Here is a 22,729-nt window from a genome sequence, read left to right on the forward strand (position 1 = left end):
GTCTTTGATTTTGTTATCAGGGTAATGCTGGCCTTGTAGAATAAGTTCAGAAGCATTCCTTCCTTTTCCATTTTTTGAAATAGTTTGAGAAGGACAGGTGTTAACTCTTCTTTAAATGTTTGGTAGAGTTTATCTGGAAACCATCTGGTCTTGGACTTTGTTGGGAGTTTTAAAATTACTGATTCAATTTCATTACTGGTAATTTGTTCATACTTTCTATTTATTCCTGGTTCAGTCTTGGGAAATTGTACATTTCTAGGAATTCACCCATTTCTTCTAGGTTATTCATTTTCTTGGCATGTAATTATTTGTAGTAATCACTTATGATCCTTTGTATTTCTGTGGTGTTTGTTGTAAGTTCTCTTTCATTTATGATTTTATTTATGTGGGTTCTCTCTCTCTTTTTCCTTGATGGGTCTGTTTAAAGTTTTATCAATTTTGTTTATCTTTTTAAAGAGTCAGCTCTTAGTTTCACTAATCTTTTCTATTGCTTTTTTTAGTCTCTATTTCATTTATTTCCTCTCTGATCTTTATGATTTCTTTCCTTCTACTAACTTTGGGTTTTGTTTATCTAGTTCCTTTAGGTGTAAGGTTAAATTACTTATTCAAAATTTTTCTTGTTTCCTGTTTTTGCTGCATCCCATAAATTTTGGATCATTGTGTTTCTATTTTCATTTGTCTCCAGGTATTTTTTTTTATTTCCTCTGTGAATTCTTTGGTGACCCATTGTTTGTTTAGTAGCATATTGTCTAGTCTCCATATGCTCATGGTTTTTGCAGTTTTTTTTCTTGTAGTTGATTTCTAGCCTCACACCGTTGTGGTCAGAAAATATGCTTGATCTTTTGAGTCTGTAGTATTTTGTTACGGCAGCACAAGCAGACTGATACAAATATTAAGGAAATATAAATAGAAGTACTTGCTGACTAGATAGGTGTTTGGGGTAAAAGGGGAGGAGAGAGGCAAGAAAACTCAAAGGGTTTTGATTTGAGTGACAGGTTATTAGAGATGCAGTTCACCAAGTTGGGAAACCCAAGATTGCAGTAGATGGTAAATTCAAATTGGCAGATGGACAGTCACAGGAACTTCTGGCAGATTTTTGACGAGATGGCCAGCACGGCATTAGAAATACAAATGTGAAGCTCAGGGGAGGTATACAGATTTGCTGTTATCTCTCACTGAAATAGTTTCCTCTAAGATATTTGCATGTCTCAATCCCTCATTCAAAATAAGGGCTCAGCACAAATATCATTCTATCAGAGAGGTCTTACTGCCCATTCTGTATAAAAAATCACCACCTATCACAACATCCACTTCCCTTGATTTGTCTTTATAATACCTACCACCATCATTATGTATTTCATTCACTGGCAGAATCCTCAGTATTTGGAACAGTGTACGACATGCAATAGGTTATCTATAACTTTTTTGATAAATAAAAAAATAATGAAGGAAATAAGGGAGGAAAGGAAGAGACAAGGGAAGACATCAACAGCCTGCCACTTGTTTTTGTATGACCCACAAACTAAGAGTGTTATTTTTGTACTTTAAAATAGTTGAAAAAAAGGGAGACTAGTATTTTGTAATGTAAAGAATTTATGAAAATCAAATTTCAGTGCCCATAAAATAGGTATTATTGGAACACAGCCATACTACTCATTTAAGTGTTGTCCATGACTACTTTTACCTACAGTAGCAGAGTTGAATAACTGCTATAGAGGCTGTATGTGGACCACAAAGCCTAAATTGCTTACTGTCTAGCCCTTTATAGGAAAAGCTTTCTGACCCCTGATAGTCACTATAAGGTTTTACACATCGATGGTGGGAGTCCACAATGGTGCCACCACTTCAGGATAGAGCTTATCATTACTTTACAAAGCTGACCACTTGTGTAGTCTCTTACCTAGCAATTCTTGCTAAGTATATACCGCTTCAAAATTCTTGCACATTTAGAACAAGAAACATTCACAAGAATATTCATAGCAGCGCTGTTCACAACAGGAAAACTTACAGACAGTCCAAAAGCCTATTAATGGGAGAGTGAAAAATATACTTGACGTATACCACAATGTGGATGAAAGTAATATAGTAAGTTATACACAGTATGATACTGTTTACTTTTTGTAAACTTAATCTAAAAATATATGCTTTTTAAGGATTACATCTACATTCAAGAAAACTATAGAAAGGGCATCAGTGAAAAGCAGGATTCAGGTTGACAGTTATCTCTGTGTGGTGGGGAGGGAGCAAAACGGGAAGGACTGTGAGTTTAGTATATTATTGCTCTTTCGGGGGGATGATGGGTTCGCAGGCCCTTGCTATATTATTATTAAATAAAAGTTGATGAGTTATTGATGAATAGTGATAGTATGACACAAACCAAGAATAATGATTTATTGAATTCTGTGGATGCGAGGTCCCGTTAGGGGAGAAAATTCCTCCAAACTTGAGTTCTAGTGTTAACACTTTTAAGAACCAGCTGTGAATTCTGGAAATTTTCTTTACTCTAGGGCTTTGTTTCTTAAACAAAATAAAAAGTAAGGATTTGATCATTTCTAAAGAGCCATTCAATTTTAAATGTCTGTGTTTCTATAAAATAAGGTAGGAGGAAGAGGTGTTTTTCAATTCACTGTACAAGCAAATGTTAAACAAAGAAATGGATCGTTTATAATATTATGTTTTGGTGGCTGAACATTCACTTAGGGCTTCAAAAACCAATTACCCTCTCTGCGAAGTAATCAACCTACCCCCTTATAATGCAGAGTGGTACTCTTGATTTAATTGCTGGTTGCTACATCTTTTTTGTAGTCCCTACAATTAAAGAAAGAAACTTTAAAATAAGGCAATGAAGCAGTAAAAATGTCTCAAACATTTTTTTTTTTTTTTTTTTGTGGTACGCGGGCCTCTCACTGTTGTGGCTTCTCCCGTTGCGGAGCACAGGCTCCGGACGCGCAGGCTCAGCGGCCATGGCTCACGGGTGCAACCGCTCCGCGGCATGTGGGATCCTCCCGGACCGGGGCACGAACCCGTGTTCCCTGCATCGGCAGGCGGACTCTCAACCACTGCGCCACCAGGGAAGCCCTGTCTCAAACATTTTTAAGTGATGAGGACCTCATAAGTGATGAGTCCCTGTCTGTAGACCAGCTGCTTGCCAGTACTTGCCATGAGGTTCTGTGAATTACTGATGCTGTAGAGTAGCTCCCATAAATGGCATCTACCTTAAGAGACTCAGAATGTCTCTCTTCAGGCACCAGGCTGGCTCCGCTGTCCCTCCACTGTAGCCTGGTATTATGACGTGAGGAAAAGAGCATAATCTGAATAGTTTGGTTCTAATTACTGTGTCAACACAGACAAGAAATGTACAGATTGATGATTTTCTTGGGTAGCCAAGAATGAAAACCTAGGACAATATTTCTCCAAATGCATTTAAATTTTCAAATCTTTGGGGGTACAGTAGCTGGAGGGGTAAGAAATAGTCACTTCTGTTGATAGACTCCAGTACCTCTGTTCACACTGGAGCCTGTTTGAGAACTGTCTCCTCATAAAGGGGCTTTTGAGATATTTTTTCTAGATTATCCTAGCGATCTAGTTATAGCTGATTGTCCTGGGAAGAGAAGCCTGACCCAAACTCAGTCAAGTTGATTGTCTCCCCTCAAAATTTGGAGTCAGATTTTGGAAACATCAAGTCTCTGCTGAGTACTTAGATCCTAACCATGTGTCTGGTTATAGCTCTAGTCCTTTGTAAATACCCTGGAGTCCTTATAAAACATTTCCCATTCCCCATTTCCTTTAGAAAGTTCAATGGACTTTCTTAGACTGACGAGGATCTAAACATGTCTAGTGCCTCTCTCTGTCTCTGGCTCTCTGTCTATTTCTCTTTGTTTCTCTTTTTAAATAAAGTAAGTCTGAGACTCTACAAAGCAATTCTAAAATTTATAAAATATTCTCATTTTTTGATTTGAAATAGCTCTGAGTAACTTATTGTTTTCCACAGTAGTATTAGGGTACATTTATGGTTGGATGTGATTTTAAATTTGATGTGGTTCAACTGTCTCACTTTATAAATAAGAAAATGGAGGCCCAGGGAAGCACTGATTTGTACACAGTCTCACAATTATTCAGAAAGCAAAAAAATATAGTTTAGGACTTCTGGCTTCTGATATGGTATACTTGCAATTAATGACATTTTCTCCCCTCATTCTGTTATAAAAGGGAAGAAACACCAAAAAAAATGTAAAATAATTACAAACAAATGTTACGATGTTCAAATATATTGAGCTCTCTATCATGAGGTCCCAAGTGAAATGCCACTATAAGTCTCATTTGTCTTTAAAATGATGTCTCTTCAGGAGAGGGGGGGACAGTGAAGAGTGGACTGGCAGGATCTGGCCATGTATCAATAAATCTTTGCTGTTGCTTTTAGATGAATGATTCTTCAACAGAATACTTCCAACTCTATAAGTCTGGCTTTCAGTAGCAGTCTATGTTAGAGCTAGTTTAGGTAATTTTTAGGGTTACACAAAATTCAAACTATACCAAGTTCAAAAATGAAGTGGAGATAGGGAGGGTGGGAGGGAGAGAGACGCAAGAGGGAAGAGATATGGGAACATATGAATATGTATAACTGAGTCACTTTGTTATAAAGCAGAAACTAACACACCAGTGTAAAGCAATTATACTCCAATAAAGATGTTAAAAAAATAAATAAATAAATAATTTTTTTTAAAAAAAATGAAGTGGAGAAATTTAAAATATGCTAAAATGTTGGCATAAGCAGAAAGCAGGGCTGGAGATTCTCGTCTTCATCCTCTGCCTGTGGTATCCAGAGAATGAGGTCTGCAGGGAGGAAGGCTCACTAACGTCATGCTGCAAAAGCACAGGTGCAAAACTTGTCGACATAAATAAGTGGAACTGTTACTAGTCATATGGGTTCTGGGCCTGAGTTCTATCCCAATATCACTTCTGAATTGAGAAGATTCTATGAATGTTTTAGTCATGGTGCTAATTCTCCAGTGTTGACCCAAATAGCAAGTGAATATTTAATGAAGATGATTAGATCTTCTTCATCTTCTTCATCCTGTGATCTAGATCGTCAGGATGCTCAGGTGATCCTAAGGAAGCAGGTAAGCCAGCTTTCAACAACTCTCACCTCTTTTTCTCACTATTTTCCTTGGGAGTCCTCTGTTCAAATTCTTTTGGATTCTTAACTTGCCGGTGCCTACTCTAATCACCAAAAGAAGTAACAATTAAATTACTTTGCATAGAAGTGTCGCTGGATTTTAAGAGTGTGCTTGGAAAGAGTAAGGATTAATACAACAGCTTGAATTTCTGTGGGTGTAACTTTAGATTCTGCGTTGCCTGGGTGTGAAAAGTCTATTTCTACCACTGGGGCCAAAGTAGCCCTTACAGTGCCCTTGTGTGACTTAGAAAAAAGTGCCATTTTACTGCATGAACGCAGACTATGAACAAGCACGTGCTTCTGAGTGGAGCACGAGCTGACTGCAGCTCTGACTCACTAGTCTGGCTGCCTTGTTCAGGGAACAACCTGCACAACTGTATGACCAGCCCAGTGGCCACACGTATGCACAGGTTATGCTGTGATGGGTATTTCTGTTATGTTTCTGACTCATTCTCTCCCTTACCCCATCTCTCTCCTTTTCTTTCATTCTACATATATATTCTTTTAGAGGAGTAAAACACAAGAGGAATTTCATAGAAAATAATTTAAAATAAACAGGCAATTATTTCAAGTCTAAACTAATTAAGGGTAGTAGATTATAAGCATGCATAATTTGGACTCAAATTATCTCTGCTCATTACCTATACATAGCAGTAATGCCAGATATTTATATTTATATAACATATATAAATATATTACCTATATTAAATATATTTTATTTATATCTATATTTATATATACAACTTTGGTGAATAAATTTTTATATATGTGAAATCTTACAGATATATATTCCATTTAATTATATAATACATAATTATATTTCATATAACTATACATAATTTTAATATATGTTATATTATATATTAAAGATTATATATTATAATAGAATATAGAATATAATTATATATATATAAATCTGTAAATATAAAATTTTGCATATATATAAAATTACTCACCGAAGTTATTTTATTCCTAACTCACAGTAATAATATTTATTTTCTGTGTTGCTTTAAATGATTAGAGAAGCATATAAAATTATTCAATATACAAGAATATACATTTAAAATCATATATGTTAATTAACATCTTTAATTGGGTAAGCCAATTCACCCAAGTCTGTGAGTATATCTGTTTCTGACTTGGAAGTGACATTTGGGGATGTGACATCAAATCAAACCATAGGAATAAGATTTATGGGAACTGCTTTTGACTTTATGCCACTGTTACTGTCAAACAGGTCAGTGCAGGCAGAATGCCATGGGCAGCACAGATATTCAAAGACACTGAAATGTGCTGGCAGACCCCAGGGGCTCACAAAGGGTCCCTGAGATTCTCAGTGAGGGTCACCCGATCAGTATCTCCCCTGGCTGCAGCCTGGAGAATTCCACTCACCATCAAGGGCAGCCTTGTTTCCTGGGCTGGGAGCCAGGGGGTTTTGTGGGGGGCTTGTGCGACTTCCCCATGGAGGCCACCCCAGCAGAGAGCATCTTGTGCAAGCACAGAGATGCTTGCCTCCTGCAGTGTCTTCAAAGCTGAGGCATTTCTTTCCTGGGAGCATCTGCCCCAGCGGAGAGGAAGAGGCAAGAAGCCCTGAATTTTTCACGTAAATAGTAGTGATACTGTCAACCTACTCTTCCAGGAAATTCCATTTCCAGATTTAACATGACATTTTCATTCCCCTACCTCATTTACAAAAATTTATATTTCTCTACTATTTTTTTCACATGCAAACCATGTGCATAATGGGTTTGACTATATAGTGATGAAATAGCACTTTATCACATGAATAAAGGGCTTTACTTTTCCACTTGCTATTTGGATAGAATTTGAAAATATCACTTAAATGTACCCATTACATCTTTCAGAATAAGGATGATGACCTCCTGCCACTCTCATTCATCAGAGAGTAAAGAGAGGGAGATCTGTCCACCTCAAAGGAAGATGTTGATTCCAGCTTAAAGATTTCTAAAATGGCCAAAATATGCAGAGAGATGGAATATTACTTAAAACACACATTATCATATTTCATAATTTAAGAGGTCATTGATTATAGGATATACCACTAAGAAAGAAAAACTAAAGCATCTCAAAAGAACTATTCTAATTTTATTTAATTATATTATCCTTGCGCATACTTGAAAAGGAAAATATTGAGAAGTGAATTGGTTAAGGCATCCCTCAACTTCTTCACATCCGTAGCCATAGTCCAACTCTCCTGAAACACTTTGCAGCTCAAATCATTGATGTCCCCACAGGATGCTCCTCTGTGTCTATAAAAGCATTGGTGATAGGGAAGTTCTTTAAAAAGAGGGCTCTTCCATTGTCTCTAGAATTTTCTTCTAAGGCACTGCAACTTAATCTGCAAGTTTTAATGCTAGTGCCACATGCACACAGGCAAAGACAACTGTGTCACAATCGCTGCTTGGCCAAGAGAGACGGCAAGAGGCTGTCAACAGTAAGATGCATTCTGATATCAGAGATGCTAAAATTGTGAAAAACGGTGTGCATCCAAGAGTCAATGAACTATTGTTTTCCCTGAGATTTTGACAACAAATAGAATTTTTCATATTTCAGAATGTTGCCTTACAGAGCACTCCCTCTCAGAGAACATGCTGCGAGTACTTTGAGGCATCACTGAGGAGGACCCTAAAAATGTGGATATGTGAGGACTAAAATTCCTCTCGATGAGTTAAACTTTAAAATTGACACATGAATCAGACTGAAAAAATGTAAACTAACCTTAACAGACGGGTTAATTTGCAGGTCTAGAACTTCTAAGTTTAATGTTTAACATCATTTATGTGTAGAGAAAAAAAAATGATCATAATGGTATTTGTCCAACCTTGGAAACTTGGGGAAAAGAAAGAATTATAGATGCAGAAGTTATCAAGTGGAGAGGGAAGTTTATTCAACAGACTGAAGTAGTAAAATAATGCAACACACAGTCTTAGTCTGATGTCATCAGTTCGTGTGATTTATGTAATTCCTCTGATACTGATTCCAAGCCCCCACATTGTCTGATTATGTAAGATTGCCAATAAGGGAGAAGGTGCAATAGTTTTTGAGAATCAGGTTTCAATATAATTATTTCTCATCAGAAATTAAGTTAACTGACTTTTTAGTTTTATACAGCAATCTACTGAGTTTTAGTTAATGGGTCACTCTCCTAGGATTTCATCACCTCTTATTCTTCAACAATGAAGCTCTCTAGATAATAATAATATCACCAATGTAACGAATATCACTTTATGAGACTCCCTGGGTATCTGCTTGTTCAATTTCCCAGGAACACACGAATGCATTTTTTTTTCCTGTATACCAAATTTTTGAAGAAAAAGATAGGAAATAGCAATAGTGATTAAGTAGGCTGTGGGGATTAGAGTCAGTAGTTAAATGGATGTTAAAACTGTCTTGCATGAAGTCTGGATTAGTACTGGTAGATTCGGGTATAGTTACCTTTGTATGTGTGGCAGAGCAGAAGCTGACACAATTAATAAGGGAAGCCAGAAGTAAGGAAAATTATAAGCTATTTTTTTCTGTTGTGATAATTATCACATAGAAGCCACTATTATCACAGAGGCTTCCTTTACTCTTAAATCCCTGGAGAGAATGAATGATTTATTCATTGTAAGACTCTCCAGAGTGTTTTGTAGACACTAGATGTTTAATGACACTTGTTTTGTACTTTTCAAAGTACAGTAGTTTCAAATCTACATATTAGTGTATAAAAATATTTTCATATGTATCATTTAATTGAATACTTCTAAACAACACTGTGGGTTAGATTTGAAATGCCCAGAATTTGGGGCTTCAACCAACCTCTAGTCTCTCTTATAACTTCTTGCTGAGACTATAATGGCATGAAAATGGTATACGCTGTCAGATTTAGATTTGTAGAAACAGAGATTACGTTGTAGTAAAATGAACCCATACAGTATGATCGATAACCAACTTAATGTAATCTCTCAATGTCACCTGCAATAAGAACATGCAATCTACAAGTGCCAGGGTAAACCTGCTCAGGGTGAAGAATGGAGGCTACAGAGCTAATTTACAGCACCACAATTTTCATTACTACAGCTGGCTGTCAATTACATGCACTCACTTGTCTGGAAACTGAAGCTATTATAAAAATTCTGTAAACGTACCAAGTCTACTAGCAAAGAATTTCAATAAACTTCTAAGTTTCTAATAAGCTACAAAATTATTTCTGTCTTACCTTTTCTCCTAAAATCTCTTAGCTCATCTTTTATACACAGGGAGAAAAAAATACATACTTTCACATCATATTTCATGACTCATTACTTACATGTTTAAATAGTAATGTTTTATTATTGTATTTTCTGTAATCAATCAGGAATATTTATTTAATGAGTTCCTTCTATGTAAAAGTTCTCTGCTTTGTATATAATGTATACTTTTATAGCACTCGTACCACTGCAAACCTTTTTGTTGTCTTATTCCAGATAACTAAACTTAACACATTGTTACTACTGAGTTGCCATGAAATTAACACTAGTGATTATTCACCAGATTTCGATGAGATAAGGGAAGTTCACCAGATGATAGGTCACAATGTCCTTGCCAGGGGAGTCCTACACACCTTGGGCTGCTGGAACCTGCCTTTAAGGGCTTTTCTCTTGGTTAACCAGGGACCTTATGTTGTCTTATTTCCAGGAGTAAAAGCAAAAACACCAAACTACAAACATTTCACTGATTCTGTTATGGTGCAAAGCAATGTGTAGTGTTTTGACTGAAAATGCCTCCATGGTATGGATCACATGTCTATCAGTGATCATGAATCTTTCACTTATGAAGGTAGCTTTAAATTTTGACAGTAGGCAAAAGTTATTCAGATCTGAATCTGCTGAATGGTATTTTTACTTCTCACTTTCGAACTAGACTGAAGACTTATTAAAGGTATGATTTGAGTCTTGTACATTTCTATAGTGTCTTATCCCTCTAGCATGGCACCAGGGAAGTGGATGCTATAATGAAGTGACAAAAACGGTGGCCTCCGAAGTCACACAAACCTGGTGTCCACGATCCCACTTAACAGTTTTGAATTTAGGCCAGTTAACTACCTTTGCCTTCGCTGCCTCACACATAAAAGTGGACAATAATCCGACCTACCTCATGTGAACTTGTGCACATAAAGCACAATTCCGGCACACAGTAAGGGTTTGCTAAGTATTAGCACTGTATTATTGTTGTTGTTGTTTATATGCTCAAAATGTGGGTGAAGAATGACTAAGATACTGGATAAATAAATAATATAAATAACATAAGCAAAATCATTTTGCAAGCCGATTGAAAAAGAGTCAGCAATATAAATGCTTTTAGGAAGTGTTCAAAGTACAACATTATTATTGGGTTTCATTCTATGAGCACACACACCCAATTTAAATCAGAGTTACGGCTGGAAGGACAAAAGAAGGAGAATGTCGGAAGGTCTGATGTGGGTAATAAAGGACACTTGGGTCAACATGTAAAACTGTTAGCAAAATAACAAACTAGGACCCAGGTCAATTATTTACTATCAAATTTTAATATAATAGGGGCAGGATAGGAATAAAGACGCAGACATTGAGAATGGACTTGAGGACACGGGGAGGGGGAAGGGTAAACTGGGACGAAGTGAGAGAGTGGCATGGACTTATATATACTACCAAATGTAAAACAGATAGCTAGTGGTATGCAGCCGCATAGCACAGGGAGATCAGCTTGGTGCTTTGTGACCACCTAGAGGGGTGGGATAAGCAGGCTGGGAGGGAGACAAAATAGGGAAGAGATAGGAGATATATATGTATGTATAGCTGATTCACTTTGTTATAAAGCAGAAACTAACACACCATTGTAAAGCAATTATATTCCAATAAAGATATTTAAAAAATTATACTTTTTAAAAGAAAGTTCTCATGCTGAAGGCTTCTTTGAATTCAGGTAAGATATTAGATTTTGAAAATGCATGTATCATGCTAGCTACAATTCTTTGCATAAGGCCATGCAAGCTAATAATTTCCCAAAAAGAAATATTAAATTAGGTACAAGGGTTTAGTTAAGCTAGAATTTCCCAAAGAATGTGTACGGCTGATGCATTGAGAAATATCGTATCTTATTATATTAGTTGTATGTCTGCAATAATATAAGTAAGTTGATTCAAAAAATATATTTATTAAATAATTAAATTGGTGGTCTGTGGGCTTTGTAAAACTTATGAAAATGGTATACAAATCCAAAGTTTGGGAAATGCTGACAAGATAATAAATGATTTATCTATCACAAATTGGTTGTAAATAGCACATTAATAACTTCATAACTTCTCATTTCAATAATTCAGTGTCTGATAGCAATCACTTGGTTTCTGATATAATACTCTGTTGGATTATTTAAAATAATTTGATACATATTTATAATACTATAAGCTCCACACAAACAGATGTCATGTCTAACGTGTTTGCTGTTGTGTCCCTAGTGCCTGGCACATAATATGTACTAAGATATATTAGTTAAGACAATAAACAAACAATTATATAAACTTAGGAAAACACATTAAAATTCTAAAAATTGTACCCAGAGGAAAACACAGAACAATAAACAGATATTTTATAAGACTGGGAAATGACTCTCACTCTAATATCTGATAGAACCCCATTATATCATACCTACCATTAAAGTTGCTGCTAATCAAATCACAGAGTTCATTAAATTAAAAAAAATAGATAATGACTGGAATTAGAAAGAGATTTGGAACCATGTCAATTAAGGATCTACTAAATACTAAGATAACTGGGAAGTCCAAGGGCCAATTTAAAGATTATGTTAAAGAGACTGATTTGTAAGAATATTTCAGAATTGATTTTTTTCTGCATATTTACTAAAGATATTAGTATTCATAAATAACTTCAGCTATAGTTGATTTTAATTTAAAGGTCACAAGATAAGTGTTTTCCAAGCTTAGTAAAGGTAAAGAGTGGAAGAGTTACACTTGTGTTGGAAACAATAATTTTATGATATAAAGAAGTGATTTCTTTTGTAATTTTGTCAAAGGAAAGTTGAGATTTGCATGCTTATAAAATTTCCATGATTTTTAAATTTTAGGAATAACTTATACACTAAATATTTTCCCATATGACACAGGAAATTAATATCCCCTTTAAAGCAAGATTATTATCATGTAGGAACATCTTCAATAGATTTTCAGTCTATTAAAACACCATGATATAGGAATACTGAAAAAGAAAGCCTTAACACATGGACCACTTTTGGACACTGTTTTCTTCTTTACTCTGCTTCCATGAAAGGAAGAGCAATCAATACGAATAAGACCATGTCTATAAAGCGGAAGACAAGTTGAACTGGCACCAAAAATTCATTTTAATGACATTGCAACAGAGTCAGATGCTCAATGGGGCCATAACATTTCATCCAAATGTTTTCATAAGGTTTCTGCCCAGGGCTTGAAATGGGAGAAAGAAAATATCCTTGGCTTTAACAATAAATCTCCTCTAAATGCAACTTCTAATTTCCTTTTTATGTAGCAAAAAACTATTAACCAAAAATATCTGAACAAGATTGTAATTACTGACGACCAAAACTGTATCGTGCAGATAGGCAACATAATGATAAAGTCCCAGCATCCACAGAAGTTTCTGAGCAAGCTGGGTTCTTACTCACCCTTAATTATACACAGAGCCTCATAATGTGTGGCCACAGGGAGGAAGTAGTCAAATGTTATATGGGAGTCAGAGTATTTTACTTTCAAATAGGAATGGAGATTAGGATCTCAAATATTAAAAATGAATACTGTATATGGGGATACTGAATCTTTCAGTAAATAGAATCTAGAATTTTCAAAGGGAAGACAGAACTCGGAGAGAGTAGAGGTGGTGGAAATATGATCGACAATAGATGATTTTCTTCCCAGAGTAAATATTCTATTGCATAATGTGTTCCTTTATATTTTGTTTCCATGTAATATTTAACTTGATTTTTTTCTCTGATCTCATCTTCCTCTAGTGTTTGTCTATGGAATGAGAGAACTAGGAAAAAACAACCTGGTATAAAGTAGTTGTTGAAGCAAAAATAAGAGTAATTAGTAATAGAAATAGGGCTTGCCAGCTCTCAAACAAACAAAAACTTCACATGGGAAGGCCTTTAAAAATCACTTGGGCTATCGTTTTCTGTATACATAGGCAGAAATGACTTAGCATTTGAAAATGCTCTGTTTGAAAATATCTTCTTCATATTTTGATTCCTCTTGCTATTCTCTTTGAAATGGAAATACCACTGGGAGAGGTAACATATTACAGTAATATGTTAACGTCATATCAGATCTCTTTTCTCCTATCCAAGGGAGAACTTTGGGAGAAGGCTGTGAAAATACGGACACCAGAAAGAAGAAAGGAACAAAAACAAAATGTAAAGGAAAATGGTGTCCACATTGGCCTGGAACTGCAGTTAATAGCCAGCAGGAGTGATCCAGGAGTATGATTAGTAGACACAGGAACATCACTGATGATAACTATTACTAGGACATAATGCTGTGTTTTTCAGCAATTAACCAACCTACTAACAATGTTAAAGTAACCATCTTTTGCAAATGTTTTCCAAATTTACAACTTACGTTGACAAACTTCCTGTCACAAATACTTGGTAGGCAACCTGGATAGTTATTCAATTCATACGTTTTGTGGTCTGTAGCTTACCTTTAAAATACATCCACAAGGACAGTCTGATATAATTACATGTGTATTAGTGATTTTATACCCAAGAGTTGGCACAGGATTGCTCTAAGCAAAAACACACAGTCTGTGGGTTGTTGGCTAGCATTTCAAGAAAAAACAAGATTTCAGAAGTGGATACAAGTGCACACGTTGCATTTGTCACCACTCAAGACCTCACGTTTTGTTAATTAGCATAAATTAATTTAATTTTAGTTACAATTTGGGGGATGGGTTTTTATTGGTGAGATTACTGATGTTCACCTAAACCGGCTAAAATATTTAAAGATTCCCCCTGACTCTTGCAACAAAAGGATAAAGAAATATAGGGAGCCCTTTACCTTTTGCTTTTCATAGGTGATTTATGGCTAGGTTCTTTTTCATCCATTGAATTAGAGGATTCTGGTTGCCTGATCCCACTTATAAAGTAAACTCAATCCTGCTCCTAGAATGTTTTCATATTTGCTATAGGAGAAGCATCCACACAAGGAGTAGTTGGAAAAACTAAAGGGACAGAGAGCTTGGATTTTCAAATTGACAGAACAGGTTGTATAGGCAACTTTTGAGCCTACCGCTAATAAACATTTGCCTTCTAATTGTAGGCAAGGCAGACTTTTGTATCACACATGTTTCTTATACAATACTGAGACTGATGGAGAAGTTACTCAGACCTACTCATCTATCTCTAACTAATGGTGACTACTTATATCTACTAAAAAGCCAAAGTAGCACAGGTCTGTTTGGAAGAGTGCATTTATTAGTGCCAACTATATACCAGACACTGCTGGATTTAGGAGCAAACAAGAGAGACATCCTAGCTCACGGCCTAGATTCTAGTTAATCAGAAATTAGGAATAGGGGAAGAAAAACTAAATAATAATAGTAATAACAATTTATATTATTTTAGTTATAAGAACCAAGGGTTTATAGAATGTTTCAATCTATTAAAAAGGAAAAAGTGATAAATTTATGCCACTAAAAGATATGGAAGCCTCTCATTCTCTAATTGCTGTTCTAATTTAAACCTCATTCTTTATGTAAACAGCTTTTTGTAAATTCTGTTATAGAGGCACCCATGGATGATAAGATGTTTAAACACTCATTAGCTGTTTGGAAAATTTTAAAACCTGTTTGTGTCTCAGTTCACATGTCTTCAAAATTGGAATACTAATTTTGTATTGTATTACAAATACAATACAAAGGGAGGAATAGATGGAATACTACTACAGATGAAAGCATCTATCATATTACCTTATAGAGAGTCAGCAATAAACACTTTAAGAATGATGACATCCTTTAAACGAAAAGGGAAATATTAATTGATATGAAAATTTGAACATTTTAATGAATTTTAAAAATACATGTTTTGAAAAACGATTGGTTCTATGGTATTAAACCAGGGGATTAAAAATGAATAACAGACTTCCTGGTTAGGATGTTGAGTAAACACTGGCATCTAACTTCTCCCGCCTCAAAGTCCACTAAAGCTAGAAATATATTTATGTATCCATGTACATTCATAAATATATATGATAAATATATAGACATATTCAAACCAGGACACTACTGAGAGTAAAAGGGAGAGCTGTTTAAAATTATATGCGGGGAAAAGAAGTAAAATGGGACTATACTGGGCATACAGGACATATGGCCACTCTAACCAAGAGTGAAGTTCAAGGTCAACAAGACCCTCTCACTTTTTTTTTTTTTGGTATTTTTTTCCCCACTGCATAGCATGCAGATTCCCCAACCAGGGATCAAACTTGTGTCCCCTGCAGTGGAACTGCGGAGTCTTAACCACTGTACCACCAGGGAAATCCAAGACCCTCTCATTCTTAATAATAAACACATAGCTAATAATTATTAGGAATCTGAGGGAAGCTGAGGAGGACAAAAAACTGAGTAAAATGAACAGAATAAAGGAACTCAGAAACTGAGGGAAAGGGAAAAAATGTTATTATCCTTGAGAGACGAGAAAAGATTTTGCATATATGAAGTAATAATAGTATGCTATTAAAATGGAACTTTTGAAGAACAAAAAAGAGCTCTTTGATTTAAAACCAGGATGAAAAGTCATTCTAGAAAGAAGGAGAAAACAGAGAAATCAGAAGAGACAAAATCACGAATAGAAAAATAAAAAGAAATCTGAGGAGTAGCCAGTGTGAAAGTGAGCACCTACGAAACAGATGAAAACAGACCTATTCTAACGCATGGTGTGAAACTTCAGAACATTGGGGAGTAAAAGAGTGTTCTTCTAATTTCTAGGGAGAAGGATCAAGAAACTATCAGAGAATGTGCTACACCCAAATGAGGGAGTGAATTAAAATGAAGACGACACGGGAAATAGGAAGCATGAGTTCCAACTTAGGGGGCAATGAGGAAATTGTAGGGTGAATAAACACTGGTGTGGGGAAGGGAGATTTCATGATGATGGGATGCCCCAGATATAGAGAGCAAGCAGTTTGGATTGGAGCAAGAGGAAACATTGGCAAAATGTCCACTATTATTTTACAGTCTTTTAAATACTGAGAACAGAATATGTCGGATTCTACTCTGTACTCGCCACAACAGTGCGCTTATTAATAAACTTCCTATTCTCGTGTGCCTGTCCTGCTGTCTGGATCAGCTAGGGTATCAGGTAACCTCTCAAAAGCATGCTGCCTTGTCTTAGCCCTGAAACCTGGAGATACACCAAGTAAGCTTAGAAGCAGAAGGGGCAAATATGGTTCCAGTGAAAAGAAAATAGAATATATGTACATAAATCAAGAAAGGAAAAATAACAGTAATGATGATAATGATAAGGATCTAGCAAGTTCCTGAATAGTCTCACTTTTTAATGATGATTTTGTTCAAAAATGTGAGTAGAAACAGGATATAAGATTAATGATTATGTGAGGGGAGGTTAGCCCTACTGACCTCCTCTGGACATAAATACAACGAAGAGATTTTTGAGAAATTCATCCACAGGTATACTTTTATTCAAAGTTATTTTCTCACTCGTCATAAATGAGACAAATGCTGTCATACGGCACTCACTTGCGCTGGGCATTGATGAGCTTTGCTTCTACTTTAAGTCTGTCCCAGAAATAGGACTCCAATATTTGCCAGTTTAGAAAACATGCTGCATTGGTACAGTTTATTACTGAACTTTCTTGGTTGCATCAGTTAGACCAAGAGAAAAGATAAAAAGAGAGATTTGCTGCTATATGAGATTCTCCTGCTAAAACTGCCAGGAATCCTCTGAAATGGAAATTGACTTACTCAGAAGGAATGAAAGGTGACCCAGCAAACTGAAAAACCTAGGGTTTGGAAAGATAGAAGCTCAGGCATAGTGGCTTTAAGTTTAGCCAGAAGGGAGGAATTCCTAGTGAATAAGTGTGAGGTTGTTCTTGTACTTTGTGCTGATTTAACTGGCTTTCCCAAGGTTTTGTTTGTTTTTTGGTTTTTTCCCCACCTGCCTGCTGCACAAGCTGATTTTTATGGACTAGACAAGAGTTTCAGACCCCAAATGACAGAGGAAACCGAACAACAGTCCCTAACCATAGACAATGTGAAGCCATTCTCAGGGTTTTTTGTTTGTTTGTTTGTTGTATTTTTGTGGAGTTTTTTTTGGTACACGGGCCTCTCACTGTTGTGGCCTCTCCCGCTGCGGAGGTTTTGAGCAGGGAAATTGCACAACAGAAGCAGTGCTTTTTAAAGCACCAAAAGGGCAGTGTGTTTAAAATATTGTTTAGGCAGGTGTGTAAAAATGTTTGAAGGTGGGTGTATTTGCATCTGGGGTACCATTCTGGAGGCTCCACATGTGATGGAGCTGCCTGTTCTAGATCTAAGGCCATCTTGATTTTACTTGGGGTCCTGCCTTCCCTTGCTTGCTTCTGTCTGCTGCATGGGCCTCACCAGACCTCTTACAGCTTTCCTCTCCCTTTCTTGATTTAAAGTTCGAAAACCACCCGAGAACTTTTTGTCATATTAACCTATCACTGTGACTGACACACAATGAAGAGATTTAAAAGAAAGCCTGGCAGGTAGAAGTCATCTGAGGAATAAGAGTGTGAATCTGAAAGGGAGTCTTGGGTGGTGGGTAATCAGTTACAGAGAAGAGCTCTCCTTTCAGGCTGTGTTTGATCAGCGAGTTGGTTCCTAGATTTTCAATTGGAACTGTATGAACAGAATTGAATTCAAAGATGTATACTGATTGTGAGGAACTGAAACAGCTGAGCGCGTGAAGCGGGAGTTGCTAAGTGATTACAAAGGTTTATAACAAAGACAGCTTGTGAGAAGTCGACAAAGAGGAGATGATGTGAAAGAAGACAGAGAAGAGCTATTCTATGTGCGGGTTAATGACAGAGGAGGCAAACTAGGTTAGGAGAAAGAAAGAGGAGGGCGAATGCCTTTGATGAGAAAAAATACAAATGAGTGGGGGGGGAAGAAAATGGAAGAAGCCAGCGTTTTGAGGCTTACACTTTAGAATGTGAACACATGAGGGAGAGAGTGTATGACACACAGGAACACAAAGGGGTAGAAGCATAGCAGTGCCTGGCCTGAGAATGTTAATAAGCTCCCACAGAGAAGAGGAGAGCTGTGTGTCCTCATTTCTATCTGGTTTCCTTGCAAAAAGAGAATGAGGTGCCTCAATCATATTAAATATTACCAATGATACCTAATACAATTCCATTCAATCTTGTTACCTTCTCAAACCAGATTTTGCTAGGTTCAGTTTAAGATTTTACACTGAAAAAGTAACTAGATATTGGGAATAGAACTTAAATTATCCTTCAAGTCTGGCTCAAACCCTAAGGGATAATTAACCTAGGTACACAAGAAATACACATTATCCTATAAAAGCTCTCAGAAATTGGTATTCGAGAAAATGCCTACAGCTGAATTAAGACGTAAAATTGATAACAATTGCTTAGTGGTTTATAAACTGATTTCATTTAAAATGTGTTCTCTGATTAAAAAAAAAACCCCAAGGCATCAGTGGAACAATTTAGAAGTAAATAATTTATGGCAAAAGTGCTGTCCAAACCACAGATAATAAATTAGAGTTGTGTAAGGAAGTTCTGATGATAATGAAAACACATAAATAAGAGATGCTCATCTCAGAAATCATATTTAAAATAAGACTACAGAATCCAAAATGAGGAGTACCATTTGTATGCACACATATGGCCATTCGGATGAATAACACACACAGGTGCACTCACACACATATAGGCATGTATGTGCACACATGTGCACACACACACTATGAATGCTGGCCTCTGGATCACTCAAGCCTGTCTAAGAGTCAATCTCCATAACCCACTAGGTGTGTAAGTTAGGACTTGATTTCTGTGAGCTTTACTTTCCTCACCCAAAAACTGGAATAAGAGTAATGTTACATACCCCGTGGGGTTGCTGTGAATTATTAGATGAGTTAATGTGTGTGATCTGCTTAGAACAGTGCCTGGCATTTAGTTTGCCCTCAATACTATATATATAGCTACAAGCATAAAATACAAAATCTTTATCGCATTTCCTAACACGTTAGTAATTGTTATCTCTAGCTGGTAAGCAATTTTTATTTTTGCTTATCTATATTTTCAAAATTTCCTATTTTGAACAATACGTTAAAAACCATAAGACAAATAATAAAGCTTAATTTTTTACAAACTAAATGTGGCACTGTTACTCAAAAGGTAAGGCTATATGCAGCTGGAATTATGAATAGTATACAGAGACACAGAGGTAAGTGTGGTAAGAAGAATAAAAAGTATTCCCCCAGTATTCCCGACCCCTAGTGTACACCCCCTGATCCCACTCCTTGAATGTGGATGGGACAGGTATATACGATGGGATATCACTCCTGCGATTAGGTTGCTCTAATCGGCAAAGGTGAAGAGATTTTGCAGGTGTCAGTAAGGTCCCCACTTGACTTGAGTTAATCAAACAGGTAGCTATACTGGGTATTAGGCATGGCCTAATCAGGTGAGCTCTTGAGAGAGAGTCTAGAGGTCAGAGATCCTCCTACTGCCACACCATGAGAAGGACGCATATCTGGGACCTTGGGAACATCCTCTAGGAGCTGAGGGCAATCCGCAGCCAACAGCCAACAAGAAAATGGGACCCTCACTCTTCAAACCTCAAGGAATTGAATTCCATCGACAACCTGAACAAACATGGAGGAGGATCTCAAGCCTCAGATGAGATCACAGCCCTGCTGATCCCTCATTTCAGCCCGTGGGACCCTGAGCAGTCGACCCCGCTAACCTCTGCCAGAGTCCTGACCCATGGAAACTGTGAGATAATAAGTTGGTGTTATTGAAAGCTGCTAAGAAAATGAATATGACGAAGAAGGAACTGCTTTGCTTTGCTGGGGGGCTGGCGGGAGGTGATGGCAGCAGGAGTGGGGGGCAGGTTCATGATTCCATTAGAGCTCAAGCATCCACCCCAGCAGCCCATTTCCACCCCCACCCCCCACTGTGCTACCGAAACTCCTGAGAAGCATAACGATAAATAAAATATTACTGAGTGCAAGTGCTTAAGAACTTGAGTAACAAGCTCTCTATAAATATTAGATTAAAAAGACATGAACAGCTTTTACCATTATAGAGAATAACAGAATTTGATCAGCTAAATCCCAGGGCTTTATAAAGCACAAATTATGTAAACAAGCTTGATGGCTTTCTGATAAAACTACAAAAGTCGTGCTAGGAAGAATGCAGGAGGTGTTCCTTATTTGGACTTTAAACTTCACACTGTATAGCACAGATGTTTACTTAAATTTTTAAAAATTAAATATAAATGCAAAGAGAGTTATAAAGATGAATTCGAGGATAGAATATTAAGGAAAACATTGTTTTTGATTTAGGGACAAGCAGTAATTTTCCAAGGATAATAGCTGGATCTAGCTTTATTTACTATTGTTATTATCACTGGGCAGAGAGAACTAAATGAAGCTTTAAATATAAAAGTTCAATGTTTCTAGAAGATGTTGGTAAGCATCTTAAGGAAAAAGAAATAAACTGAAATGTGAGAAAAATGTACAAAAGAAAGAGGTCAATATTAGAAATGTATGATAGTATATATGCATTAAAATTATATTTATGATACCAAATTTTCAGAGAGGTGATAAAAATTGAGACGGAAGGTGAGGAGAACAATGACCACATTTTATAATGTGCCCTAAGATCTAAAAAAGGAAACCAGGCTTTGACTTGCACAGAATGATGAACTCTCCTACAAAAGATTCAATGAATATATTCCCTCCTCAATGTCAACTGAGCACTTGAGATGCTGTCATTTAGGGCACCCCCTAATTTCCAAGTGATGAAGCACTGAACTGCAGATAGTCAAAAGGAGAATTGCATAGTAGAAGAACCGCTTTTTGATAAAAAATGAACAGTGCCAATTTATGTCAAACATGCCCAAGAAATGAATAAATTCAAGCTTGTTTGAGGCAAGAGGATTTTGCTTCTCAATTATTTGAATAGTGATATTTTTCTTTCATGTTCCATGGCAATAATAGAATTTTTTTTTTTAAGAATAGAAGGCAGTGTAGAGGTCAACTCATTCCAATTCCTACTGTATTTATAAGGAAACTGAGACAGAGATTAATTGTGTTTAAAGTCTTCAGGGAATCTGTATAGTATCTGCCCACAGCACAGCTCCAAGAGGCTGAATGAAGACACTGAAGACAACATAGAGGCCCACCTTTTTCTGATCTGTCCCTGCTCTTCCGTACTCCCTCACATGGGGCTACTCAAGGCAGAAACTTGGGAATCATTTTCAACTCCAATCTCCAGCCACAGTCTGGTCAACTCAACTTTCTAAATATCCATCAAACCAATCCTCTCCTTTACCTGTCAGCCACCACCTTGAATCTCAACTTTAACTCCTGTATTACAACAGAGGCTTTCTGACTTGCTTCCCTGTCTCATGTATGGGTCTCCTTTGGAAAACCCTATTCCCAGCTGCCAAAGCCATGCTTTAAAATACAGTATCATCAATTGCTTGCCCAGTGTCAACTGCTTTGCATCCCATATAAAGCATGTTACAAGTTGATTTATTTTTGTTATTAAACCAAACTTGGGTCCACTCACTGAACGTGTAGCAAAGCCACTCTACTGACACTAGGTTGTAGTGAAGGAAAGTACAGAGTTTACTGGAAAGCACCAAGAAAGGAGTATGGGCATCTCATGTTCAAAATACCTGAACTTCTCAATGGCTTTCAGGTAACAGTTTTGAAAGGCAACATTACGGGTGTGAGTTGTAGGGTGCCTGATCAGCTCCTGCACAATTCTCTGATTGGTTGATGGTGAGGTAACAGGGTGATGTTTCAGGAATCTCAATGATCAACCTTTTGGTTCCAACCTGTCTGGGGTCTACATACTGGTGGTCAGCACGTAGTTAAGTTCTTCCATCTGGTGGGGGGGGGGGTTTAGTATCTGCAAAATAACTCAAGGATATGGCTCAGGATATTATCCATAGCCCTTGAGGAAGAACTAAATGTTTCTGACTTTGTTTCATGGCTAAACTATTATTATTTTGTCTTGCTTGACTATTTTCCTTTGTTTCTGCACCTTCTCATTTTCTCACTTCTCTGATTAAATTTGCTCTTTGGAACTCGGTGAAGGAGTAGGAGGCTAAAGCTTTTTTTTACAAGTAAGAGGTGGGGGGCATGGAGGGTGGGGGGAGTCTGAACCCAGGAAGGCCCCACTGGGTCCTGCTCATTCATTATATACATTTGCATTGATTCAAAATCACTCTCCATCCTCCCAGTCTTTTTCTCATTCTTTACGACCCAAGCAGTCAATTCGACATCCATAAGGGTGACCCATTTGTCCCT

The 22,729-nt window shown here is 36.8% G+C and overlaps 1 protein-coding gene across 1 annotated transcript in view; it reads right to left on the reverse strand.

Moving 5' to 3' along the window:
- Nucleotides 1–22,729, reverse strand: part of CNTNAP2 (contactin associated protein 2) — a 1,428,051-nt gene that overhangs the window by 704,878 nt on the left and 700,444 nt on the right. The gene's annotated exons all lie outside the window — the stretch shown is intronic.

The sequence above is a fragment of the Lagenorhynchus albirostris genome, chromosome 8 (assembly GCF_949774975.1).
Source record: "Lagenorhynchus albirostris chromosome 8, mLagAlb1.1, whole genome shotgun sequence".
Classification (NCBI taxonomy): domain Eukaryota; kingdom Metazoa; phylum Chordata; class Mammalia; order Artiodactyla; family Delphinidae; genus Lagenorhynchus; species Lagenorhynchus albirostris.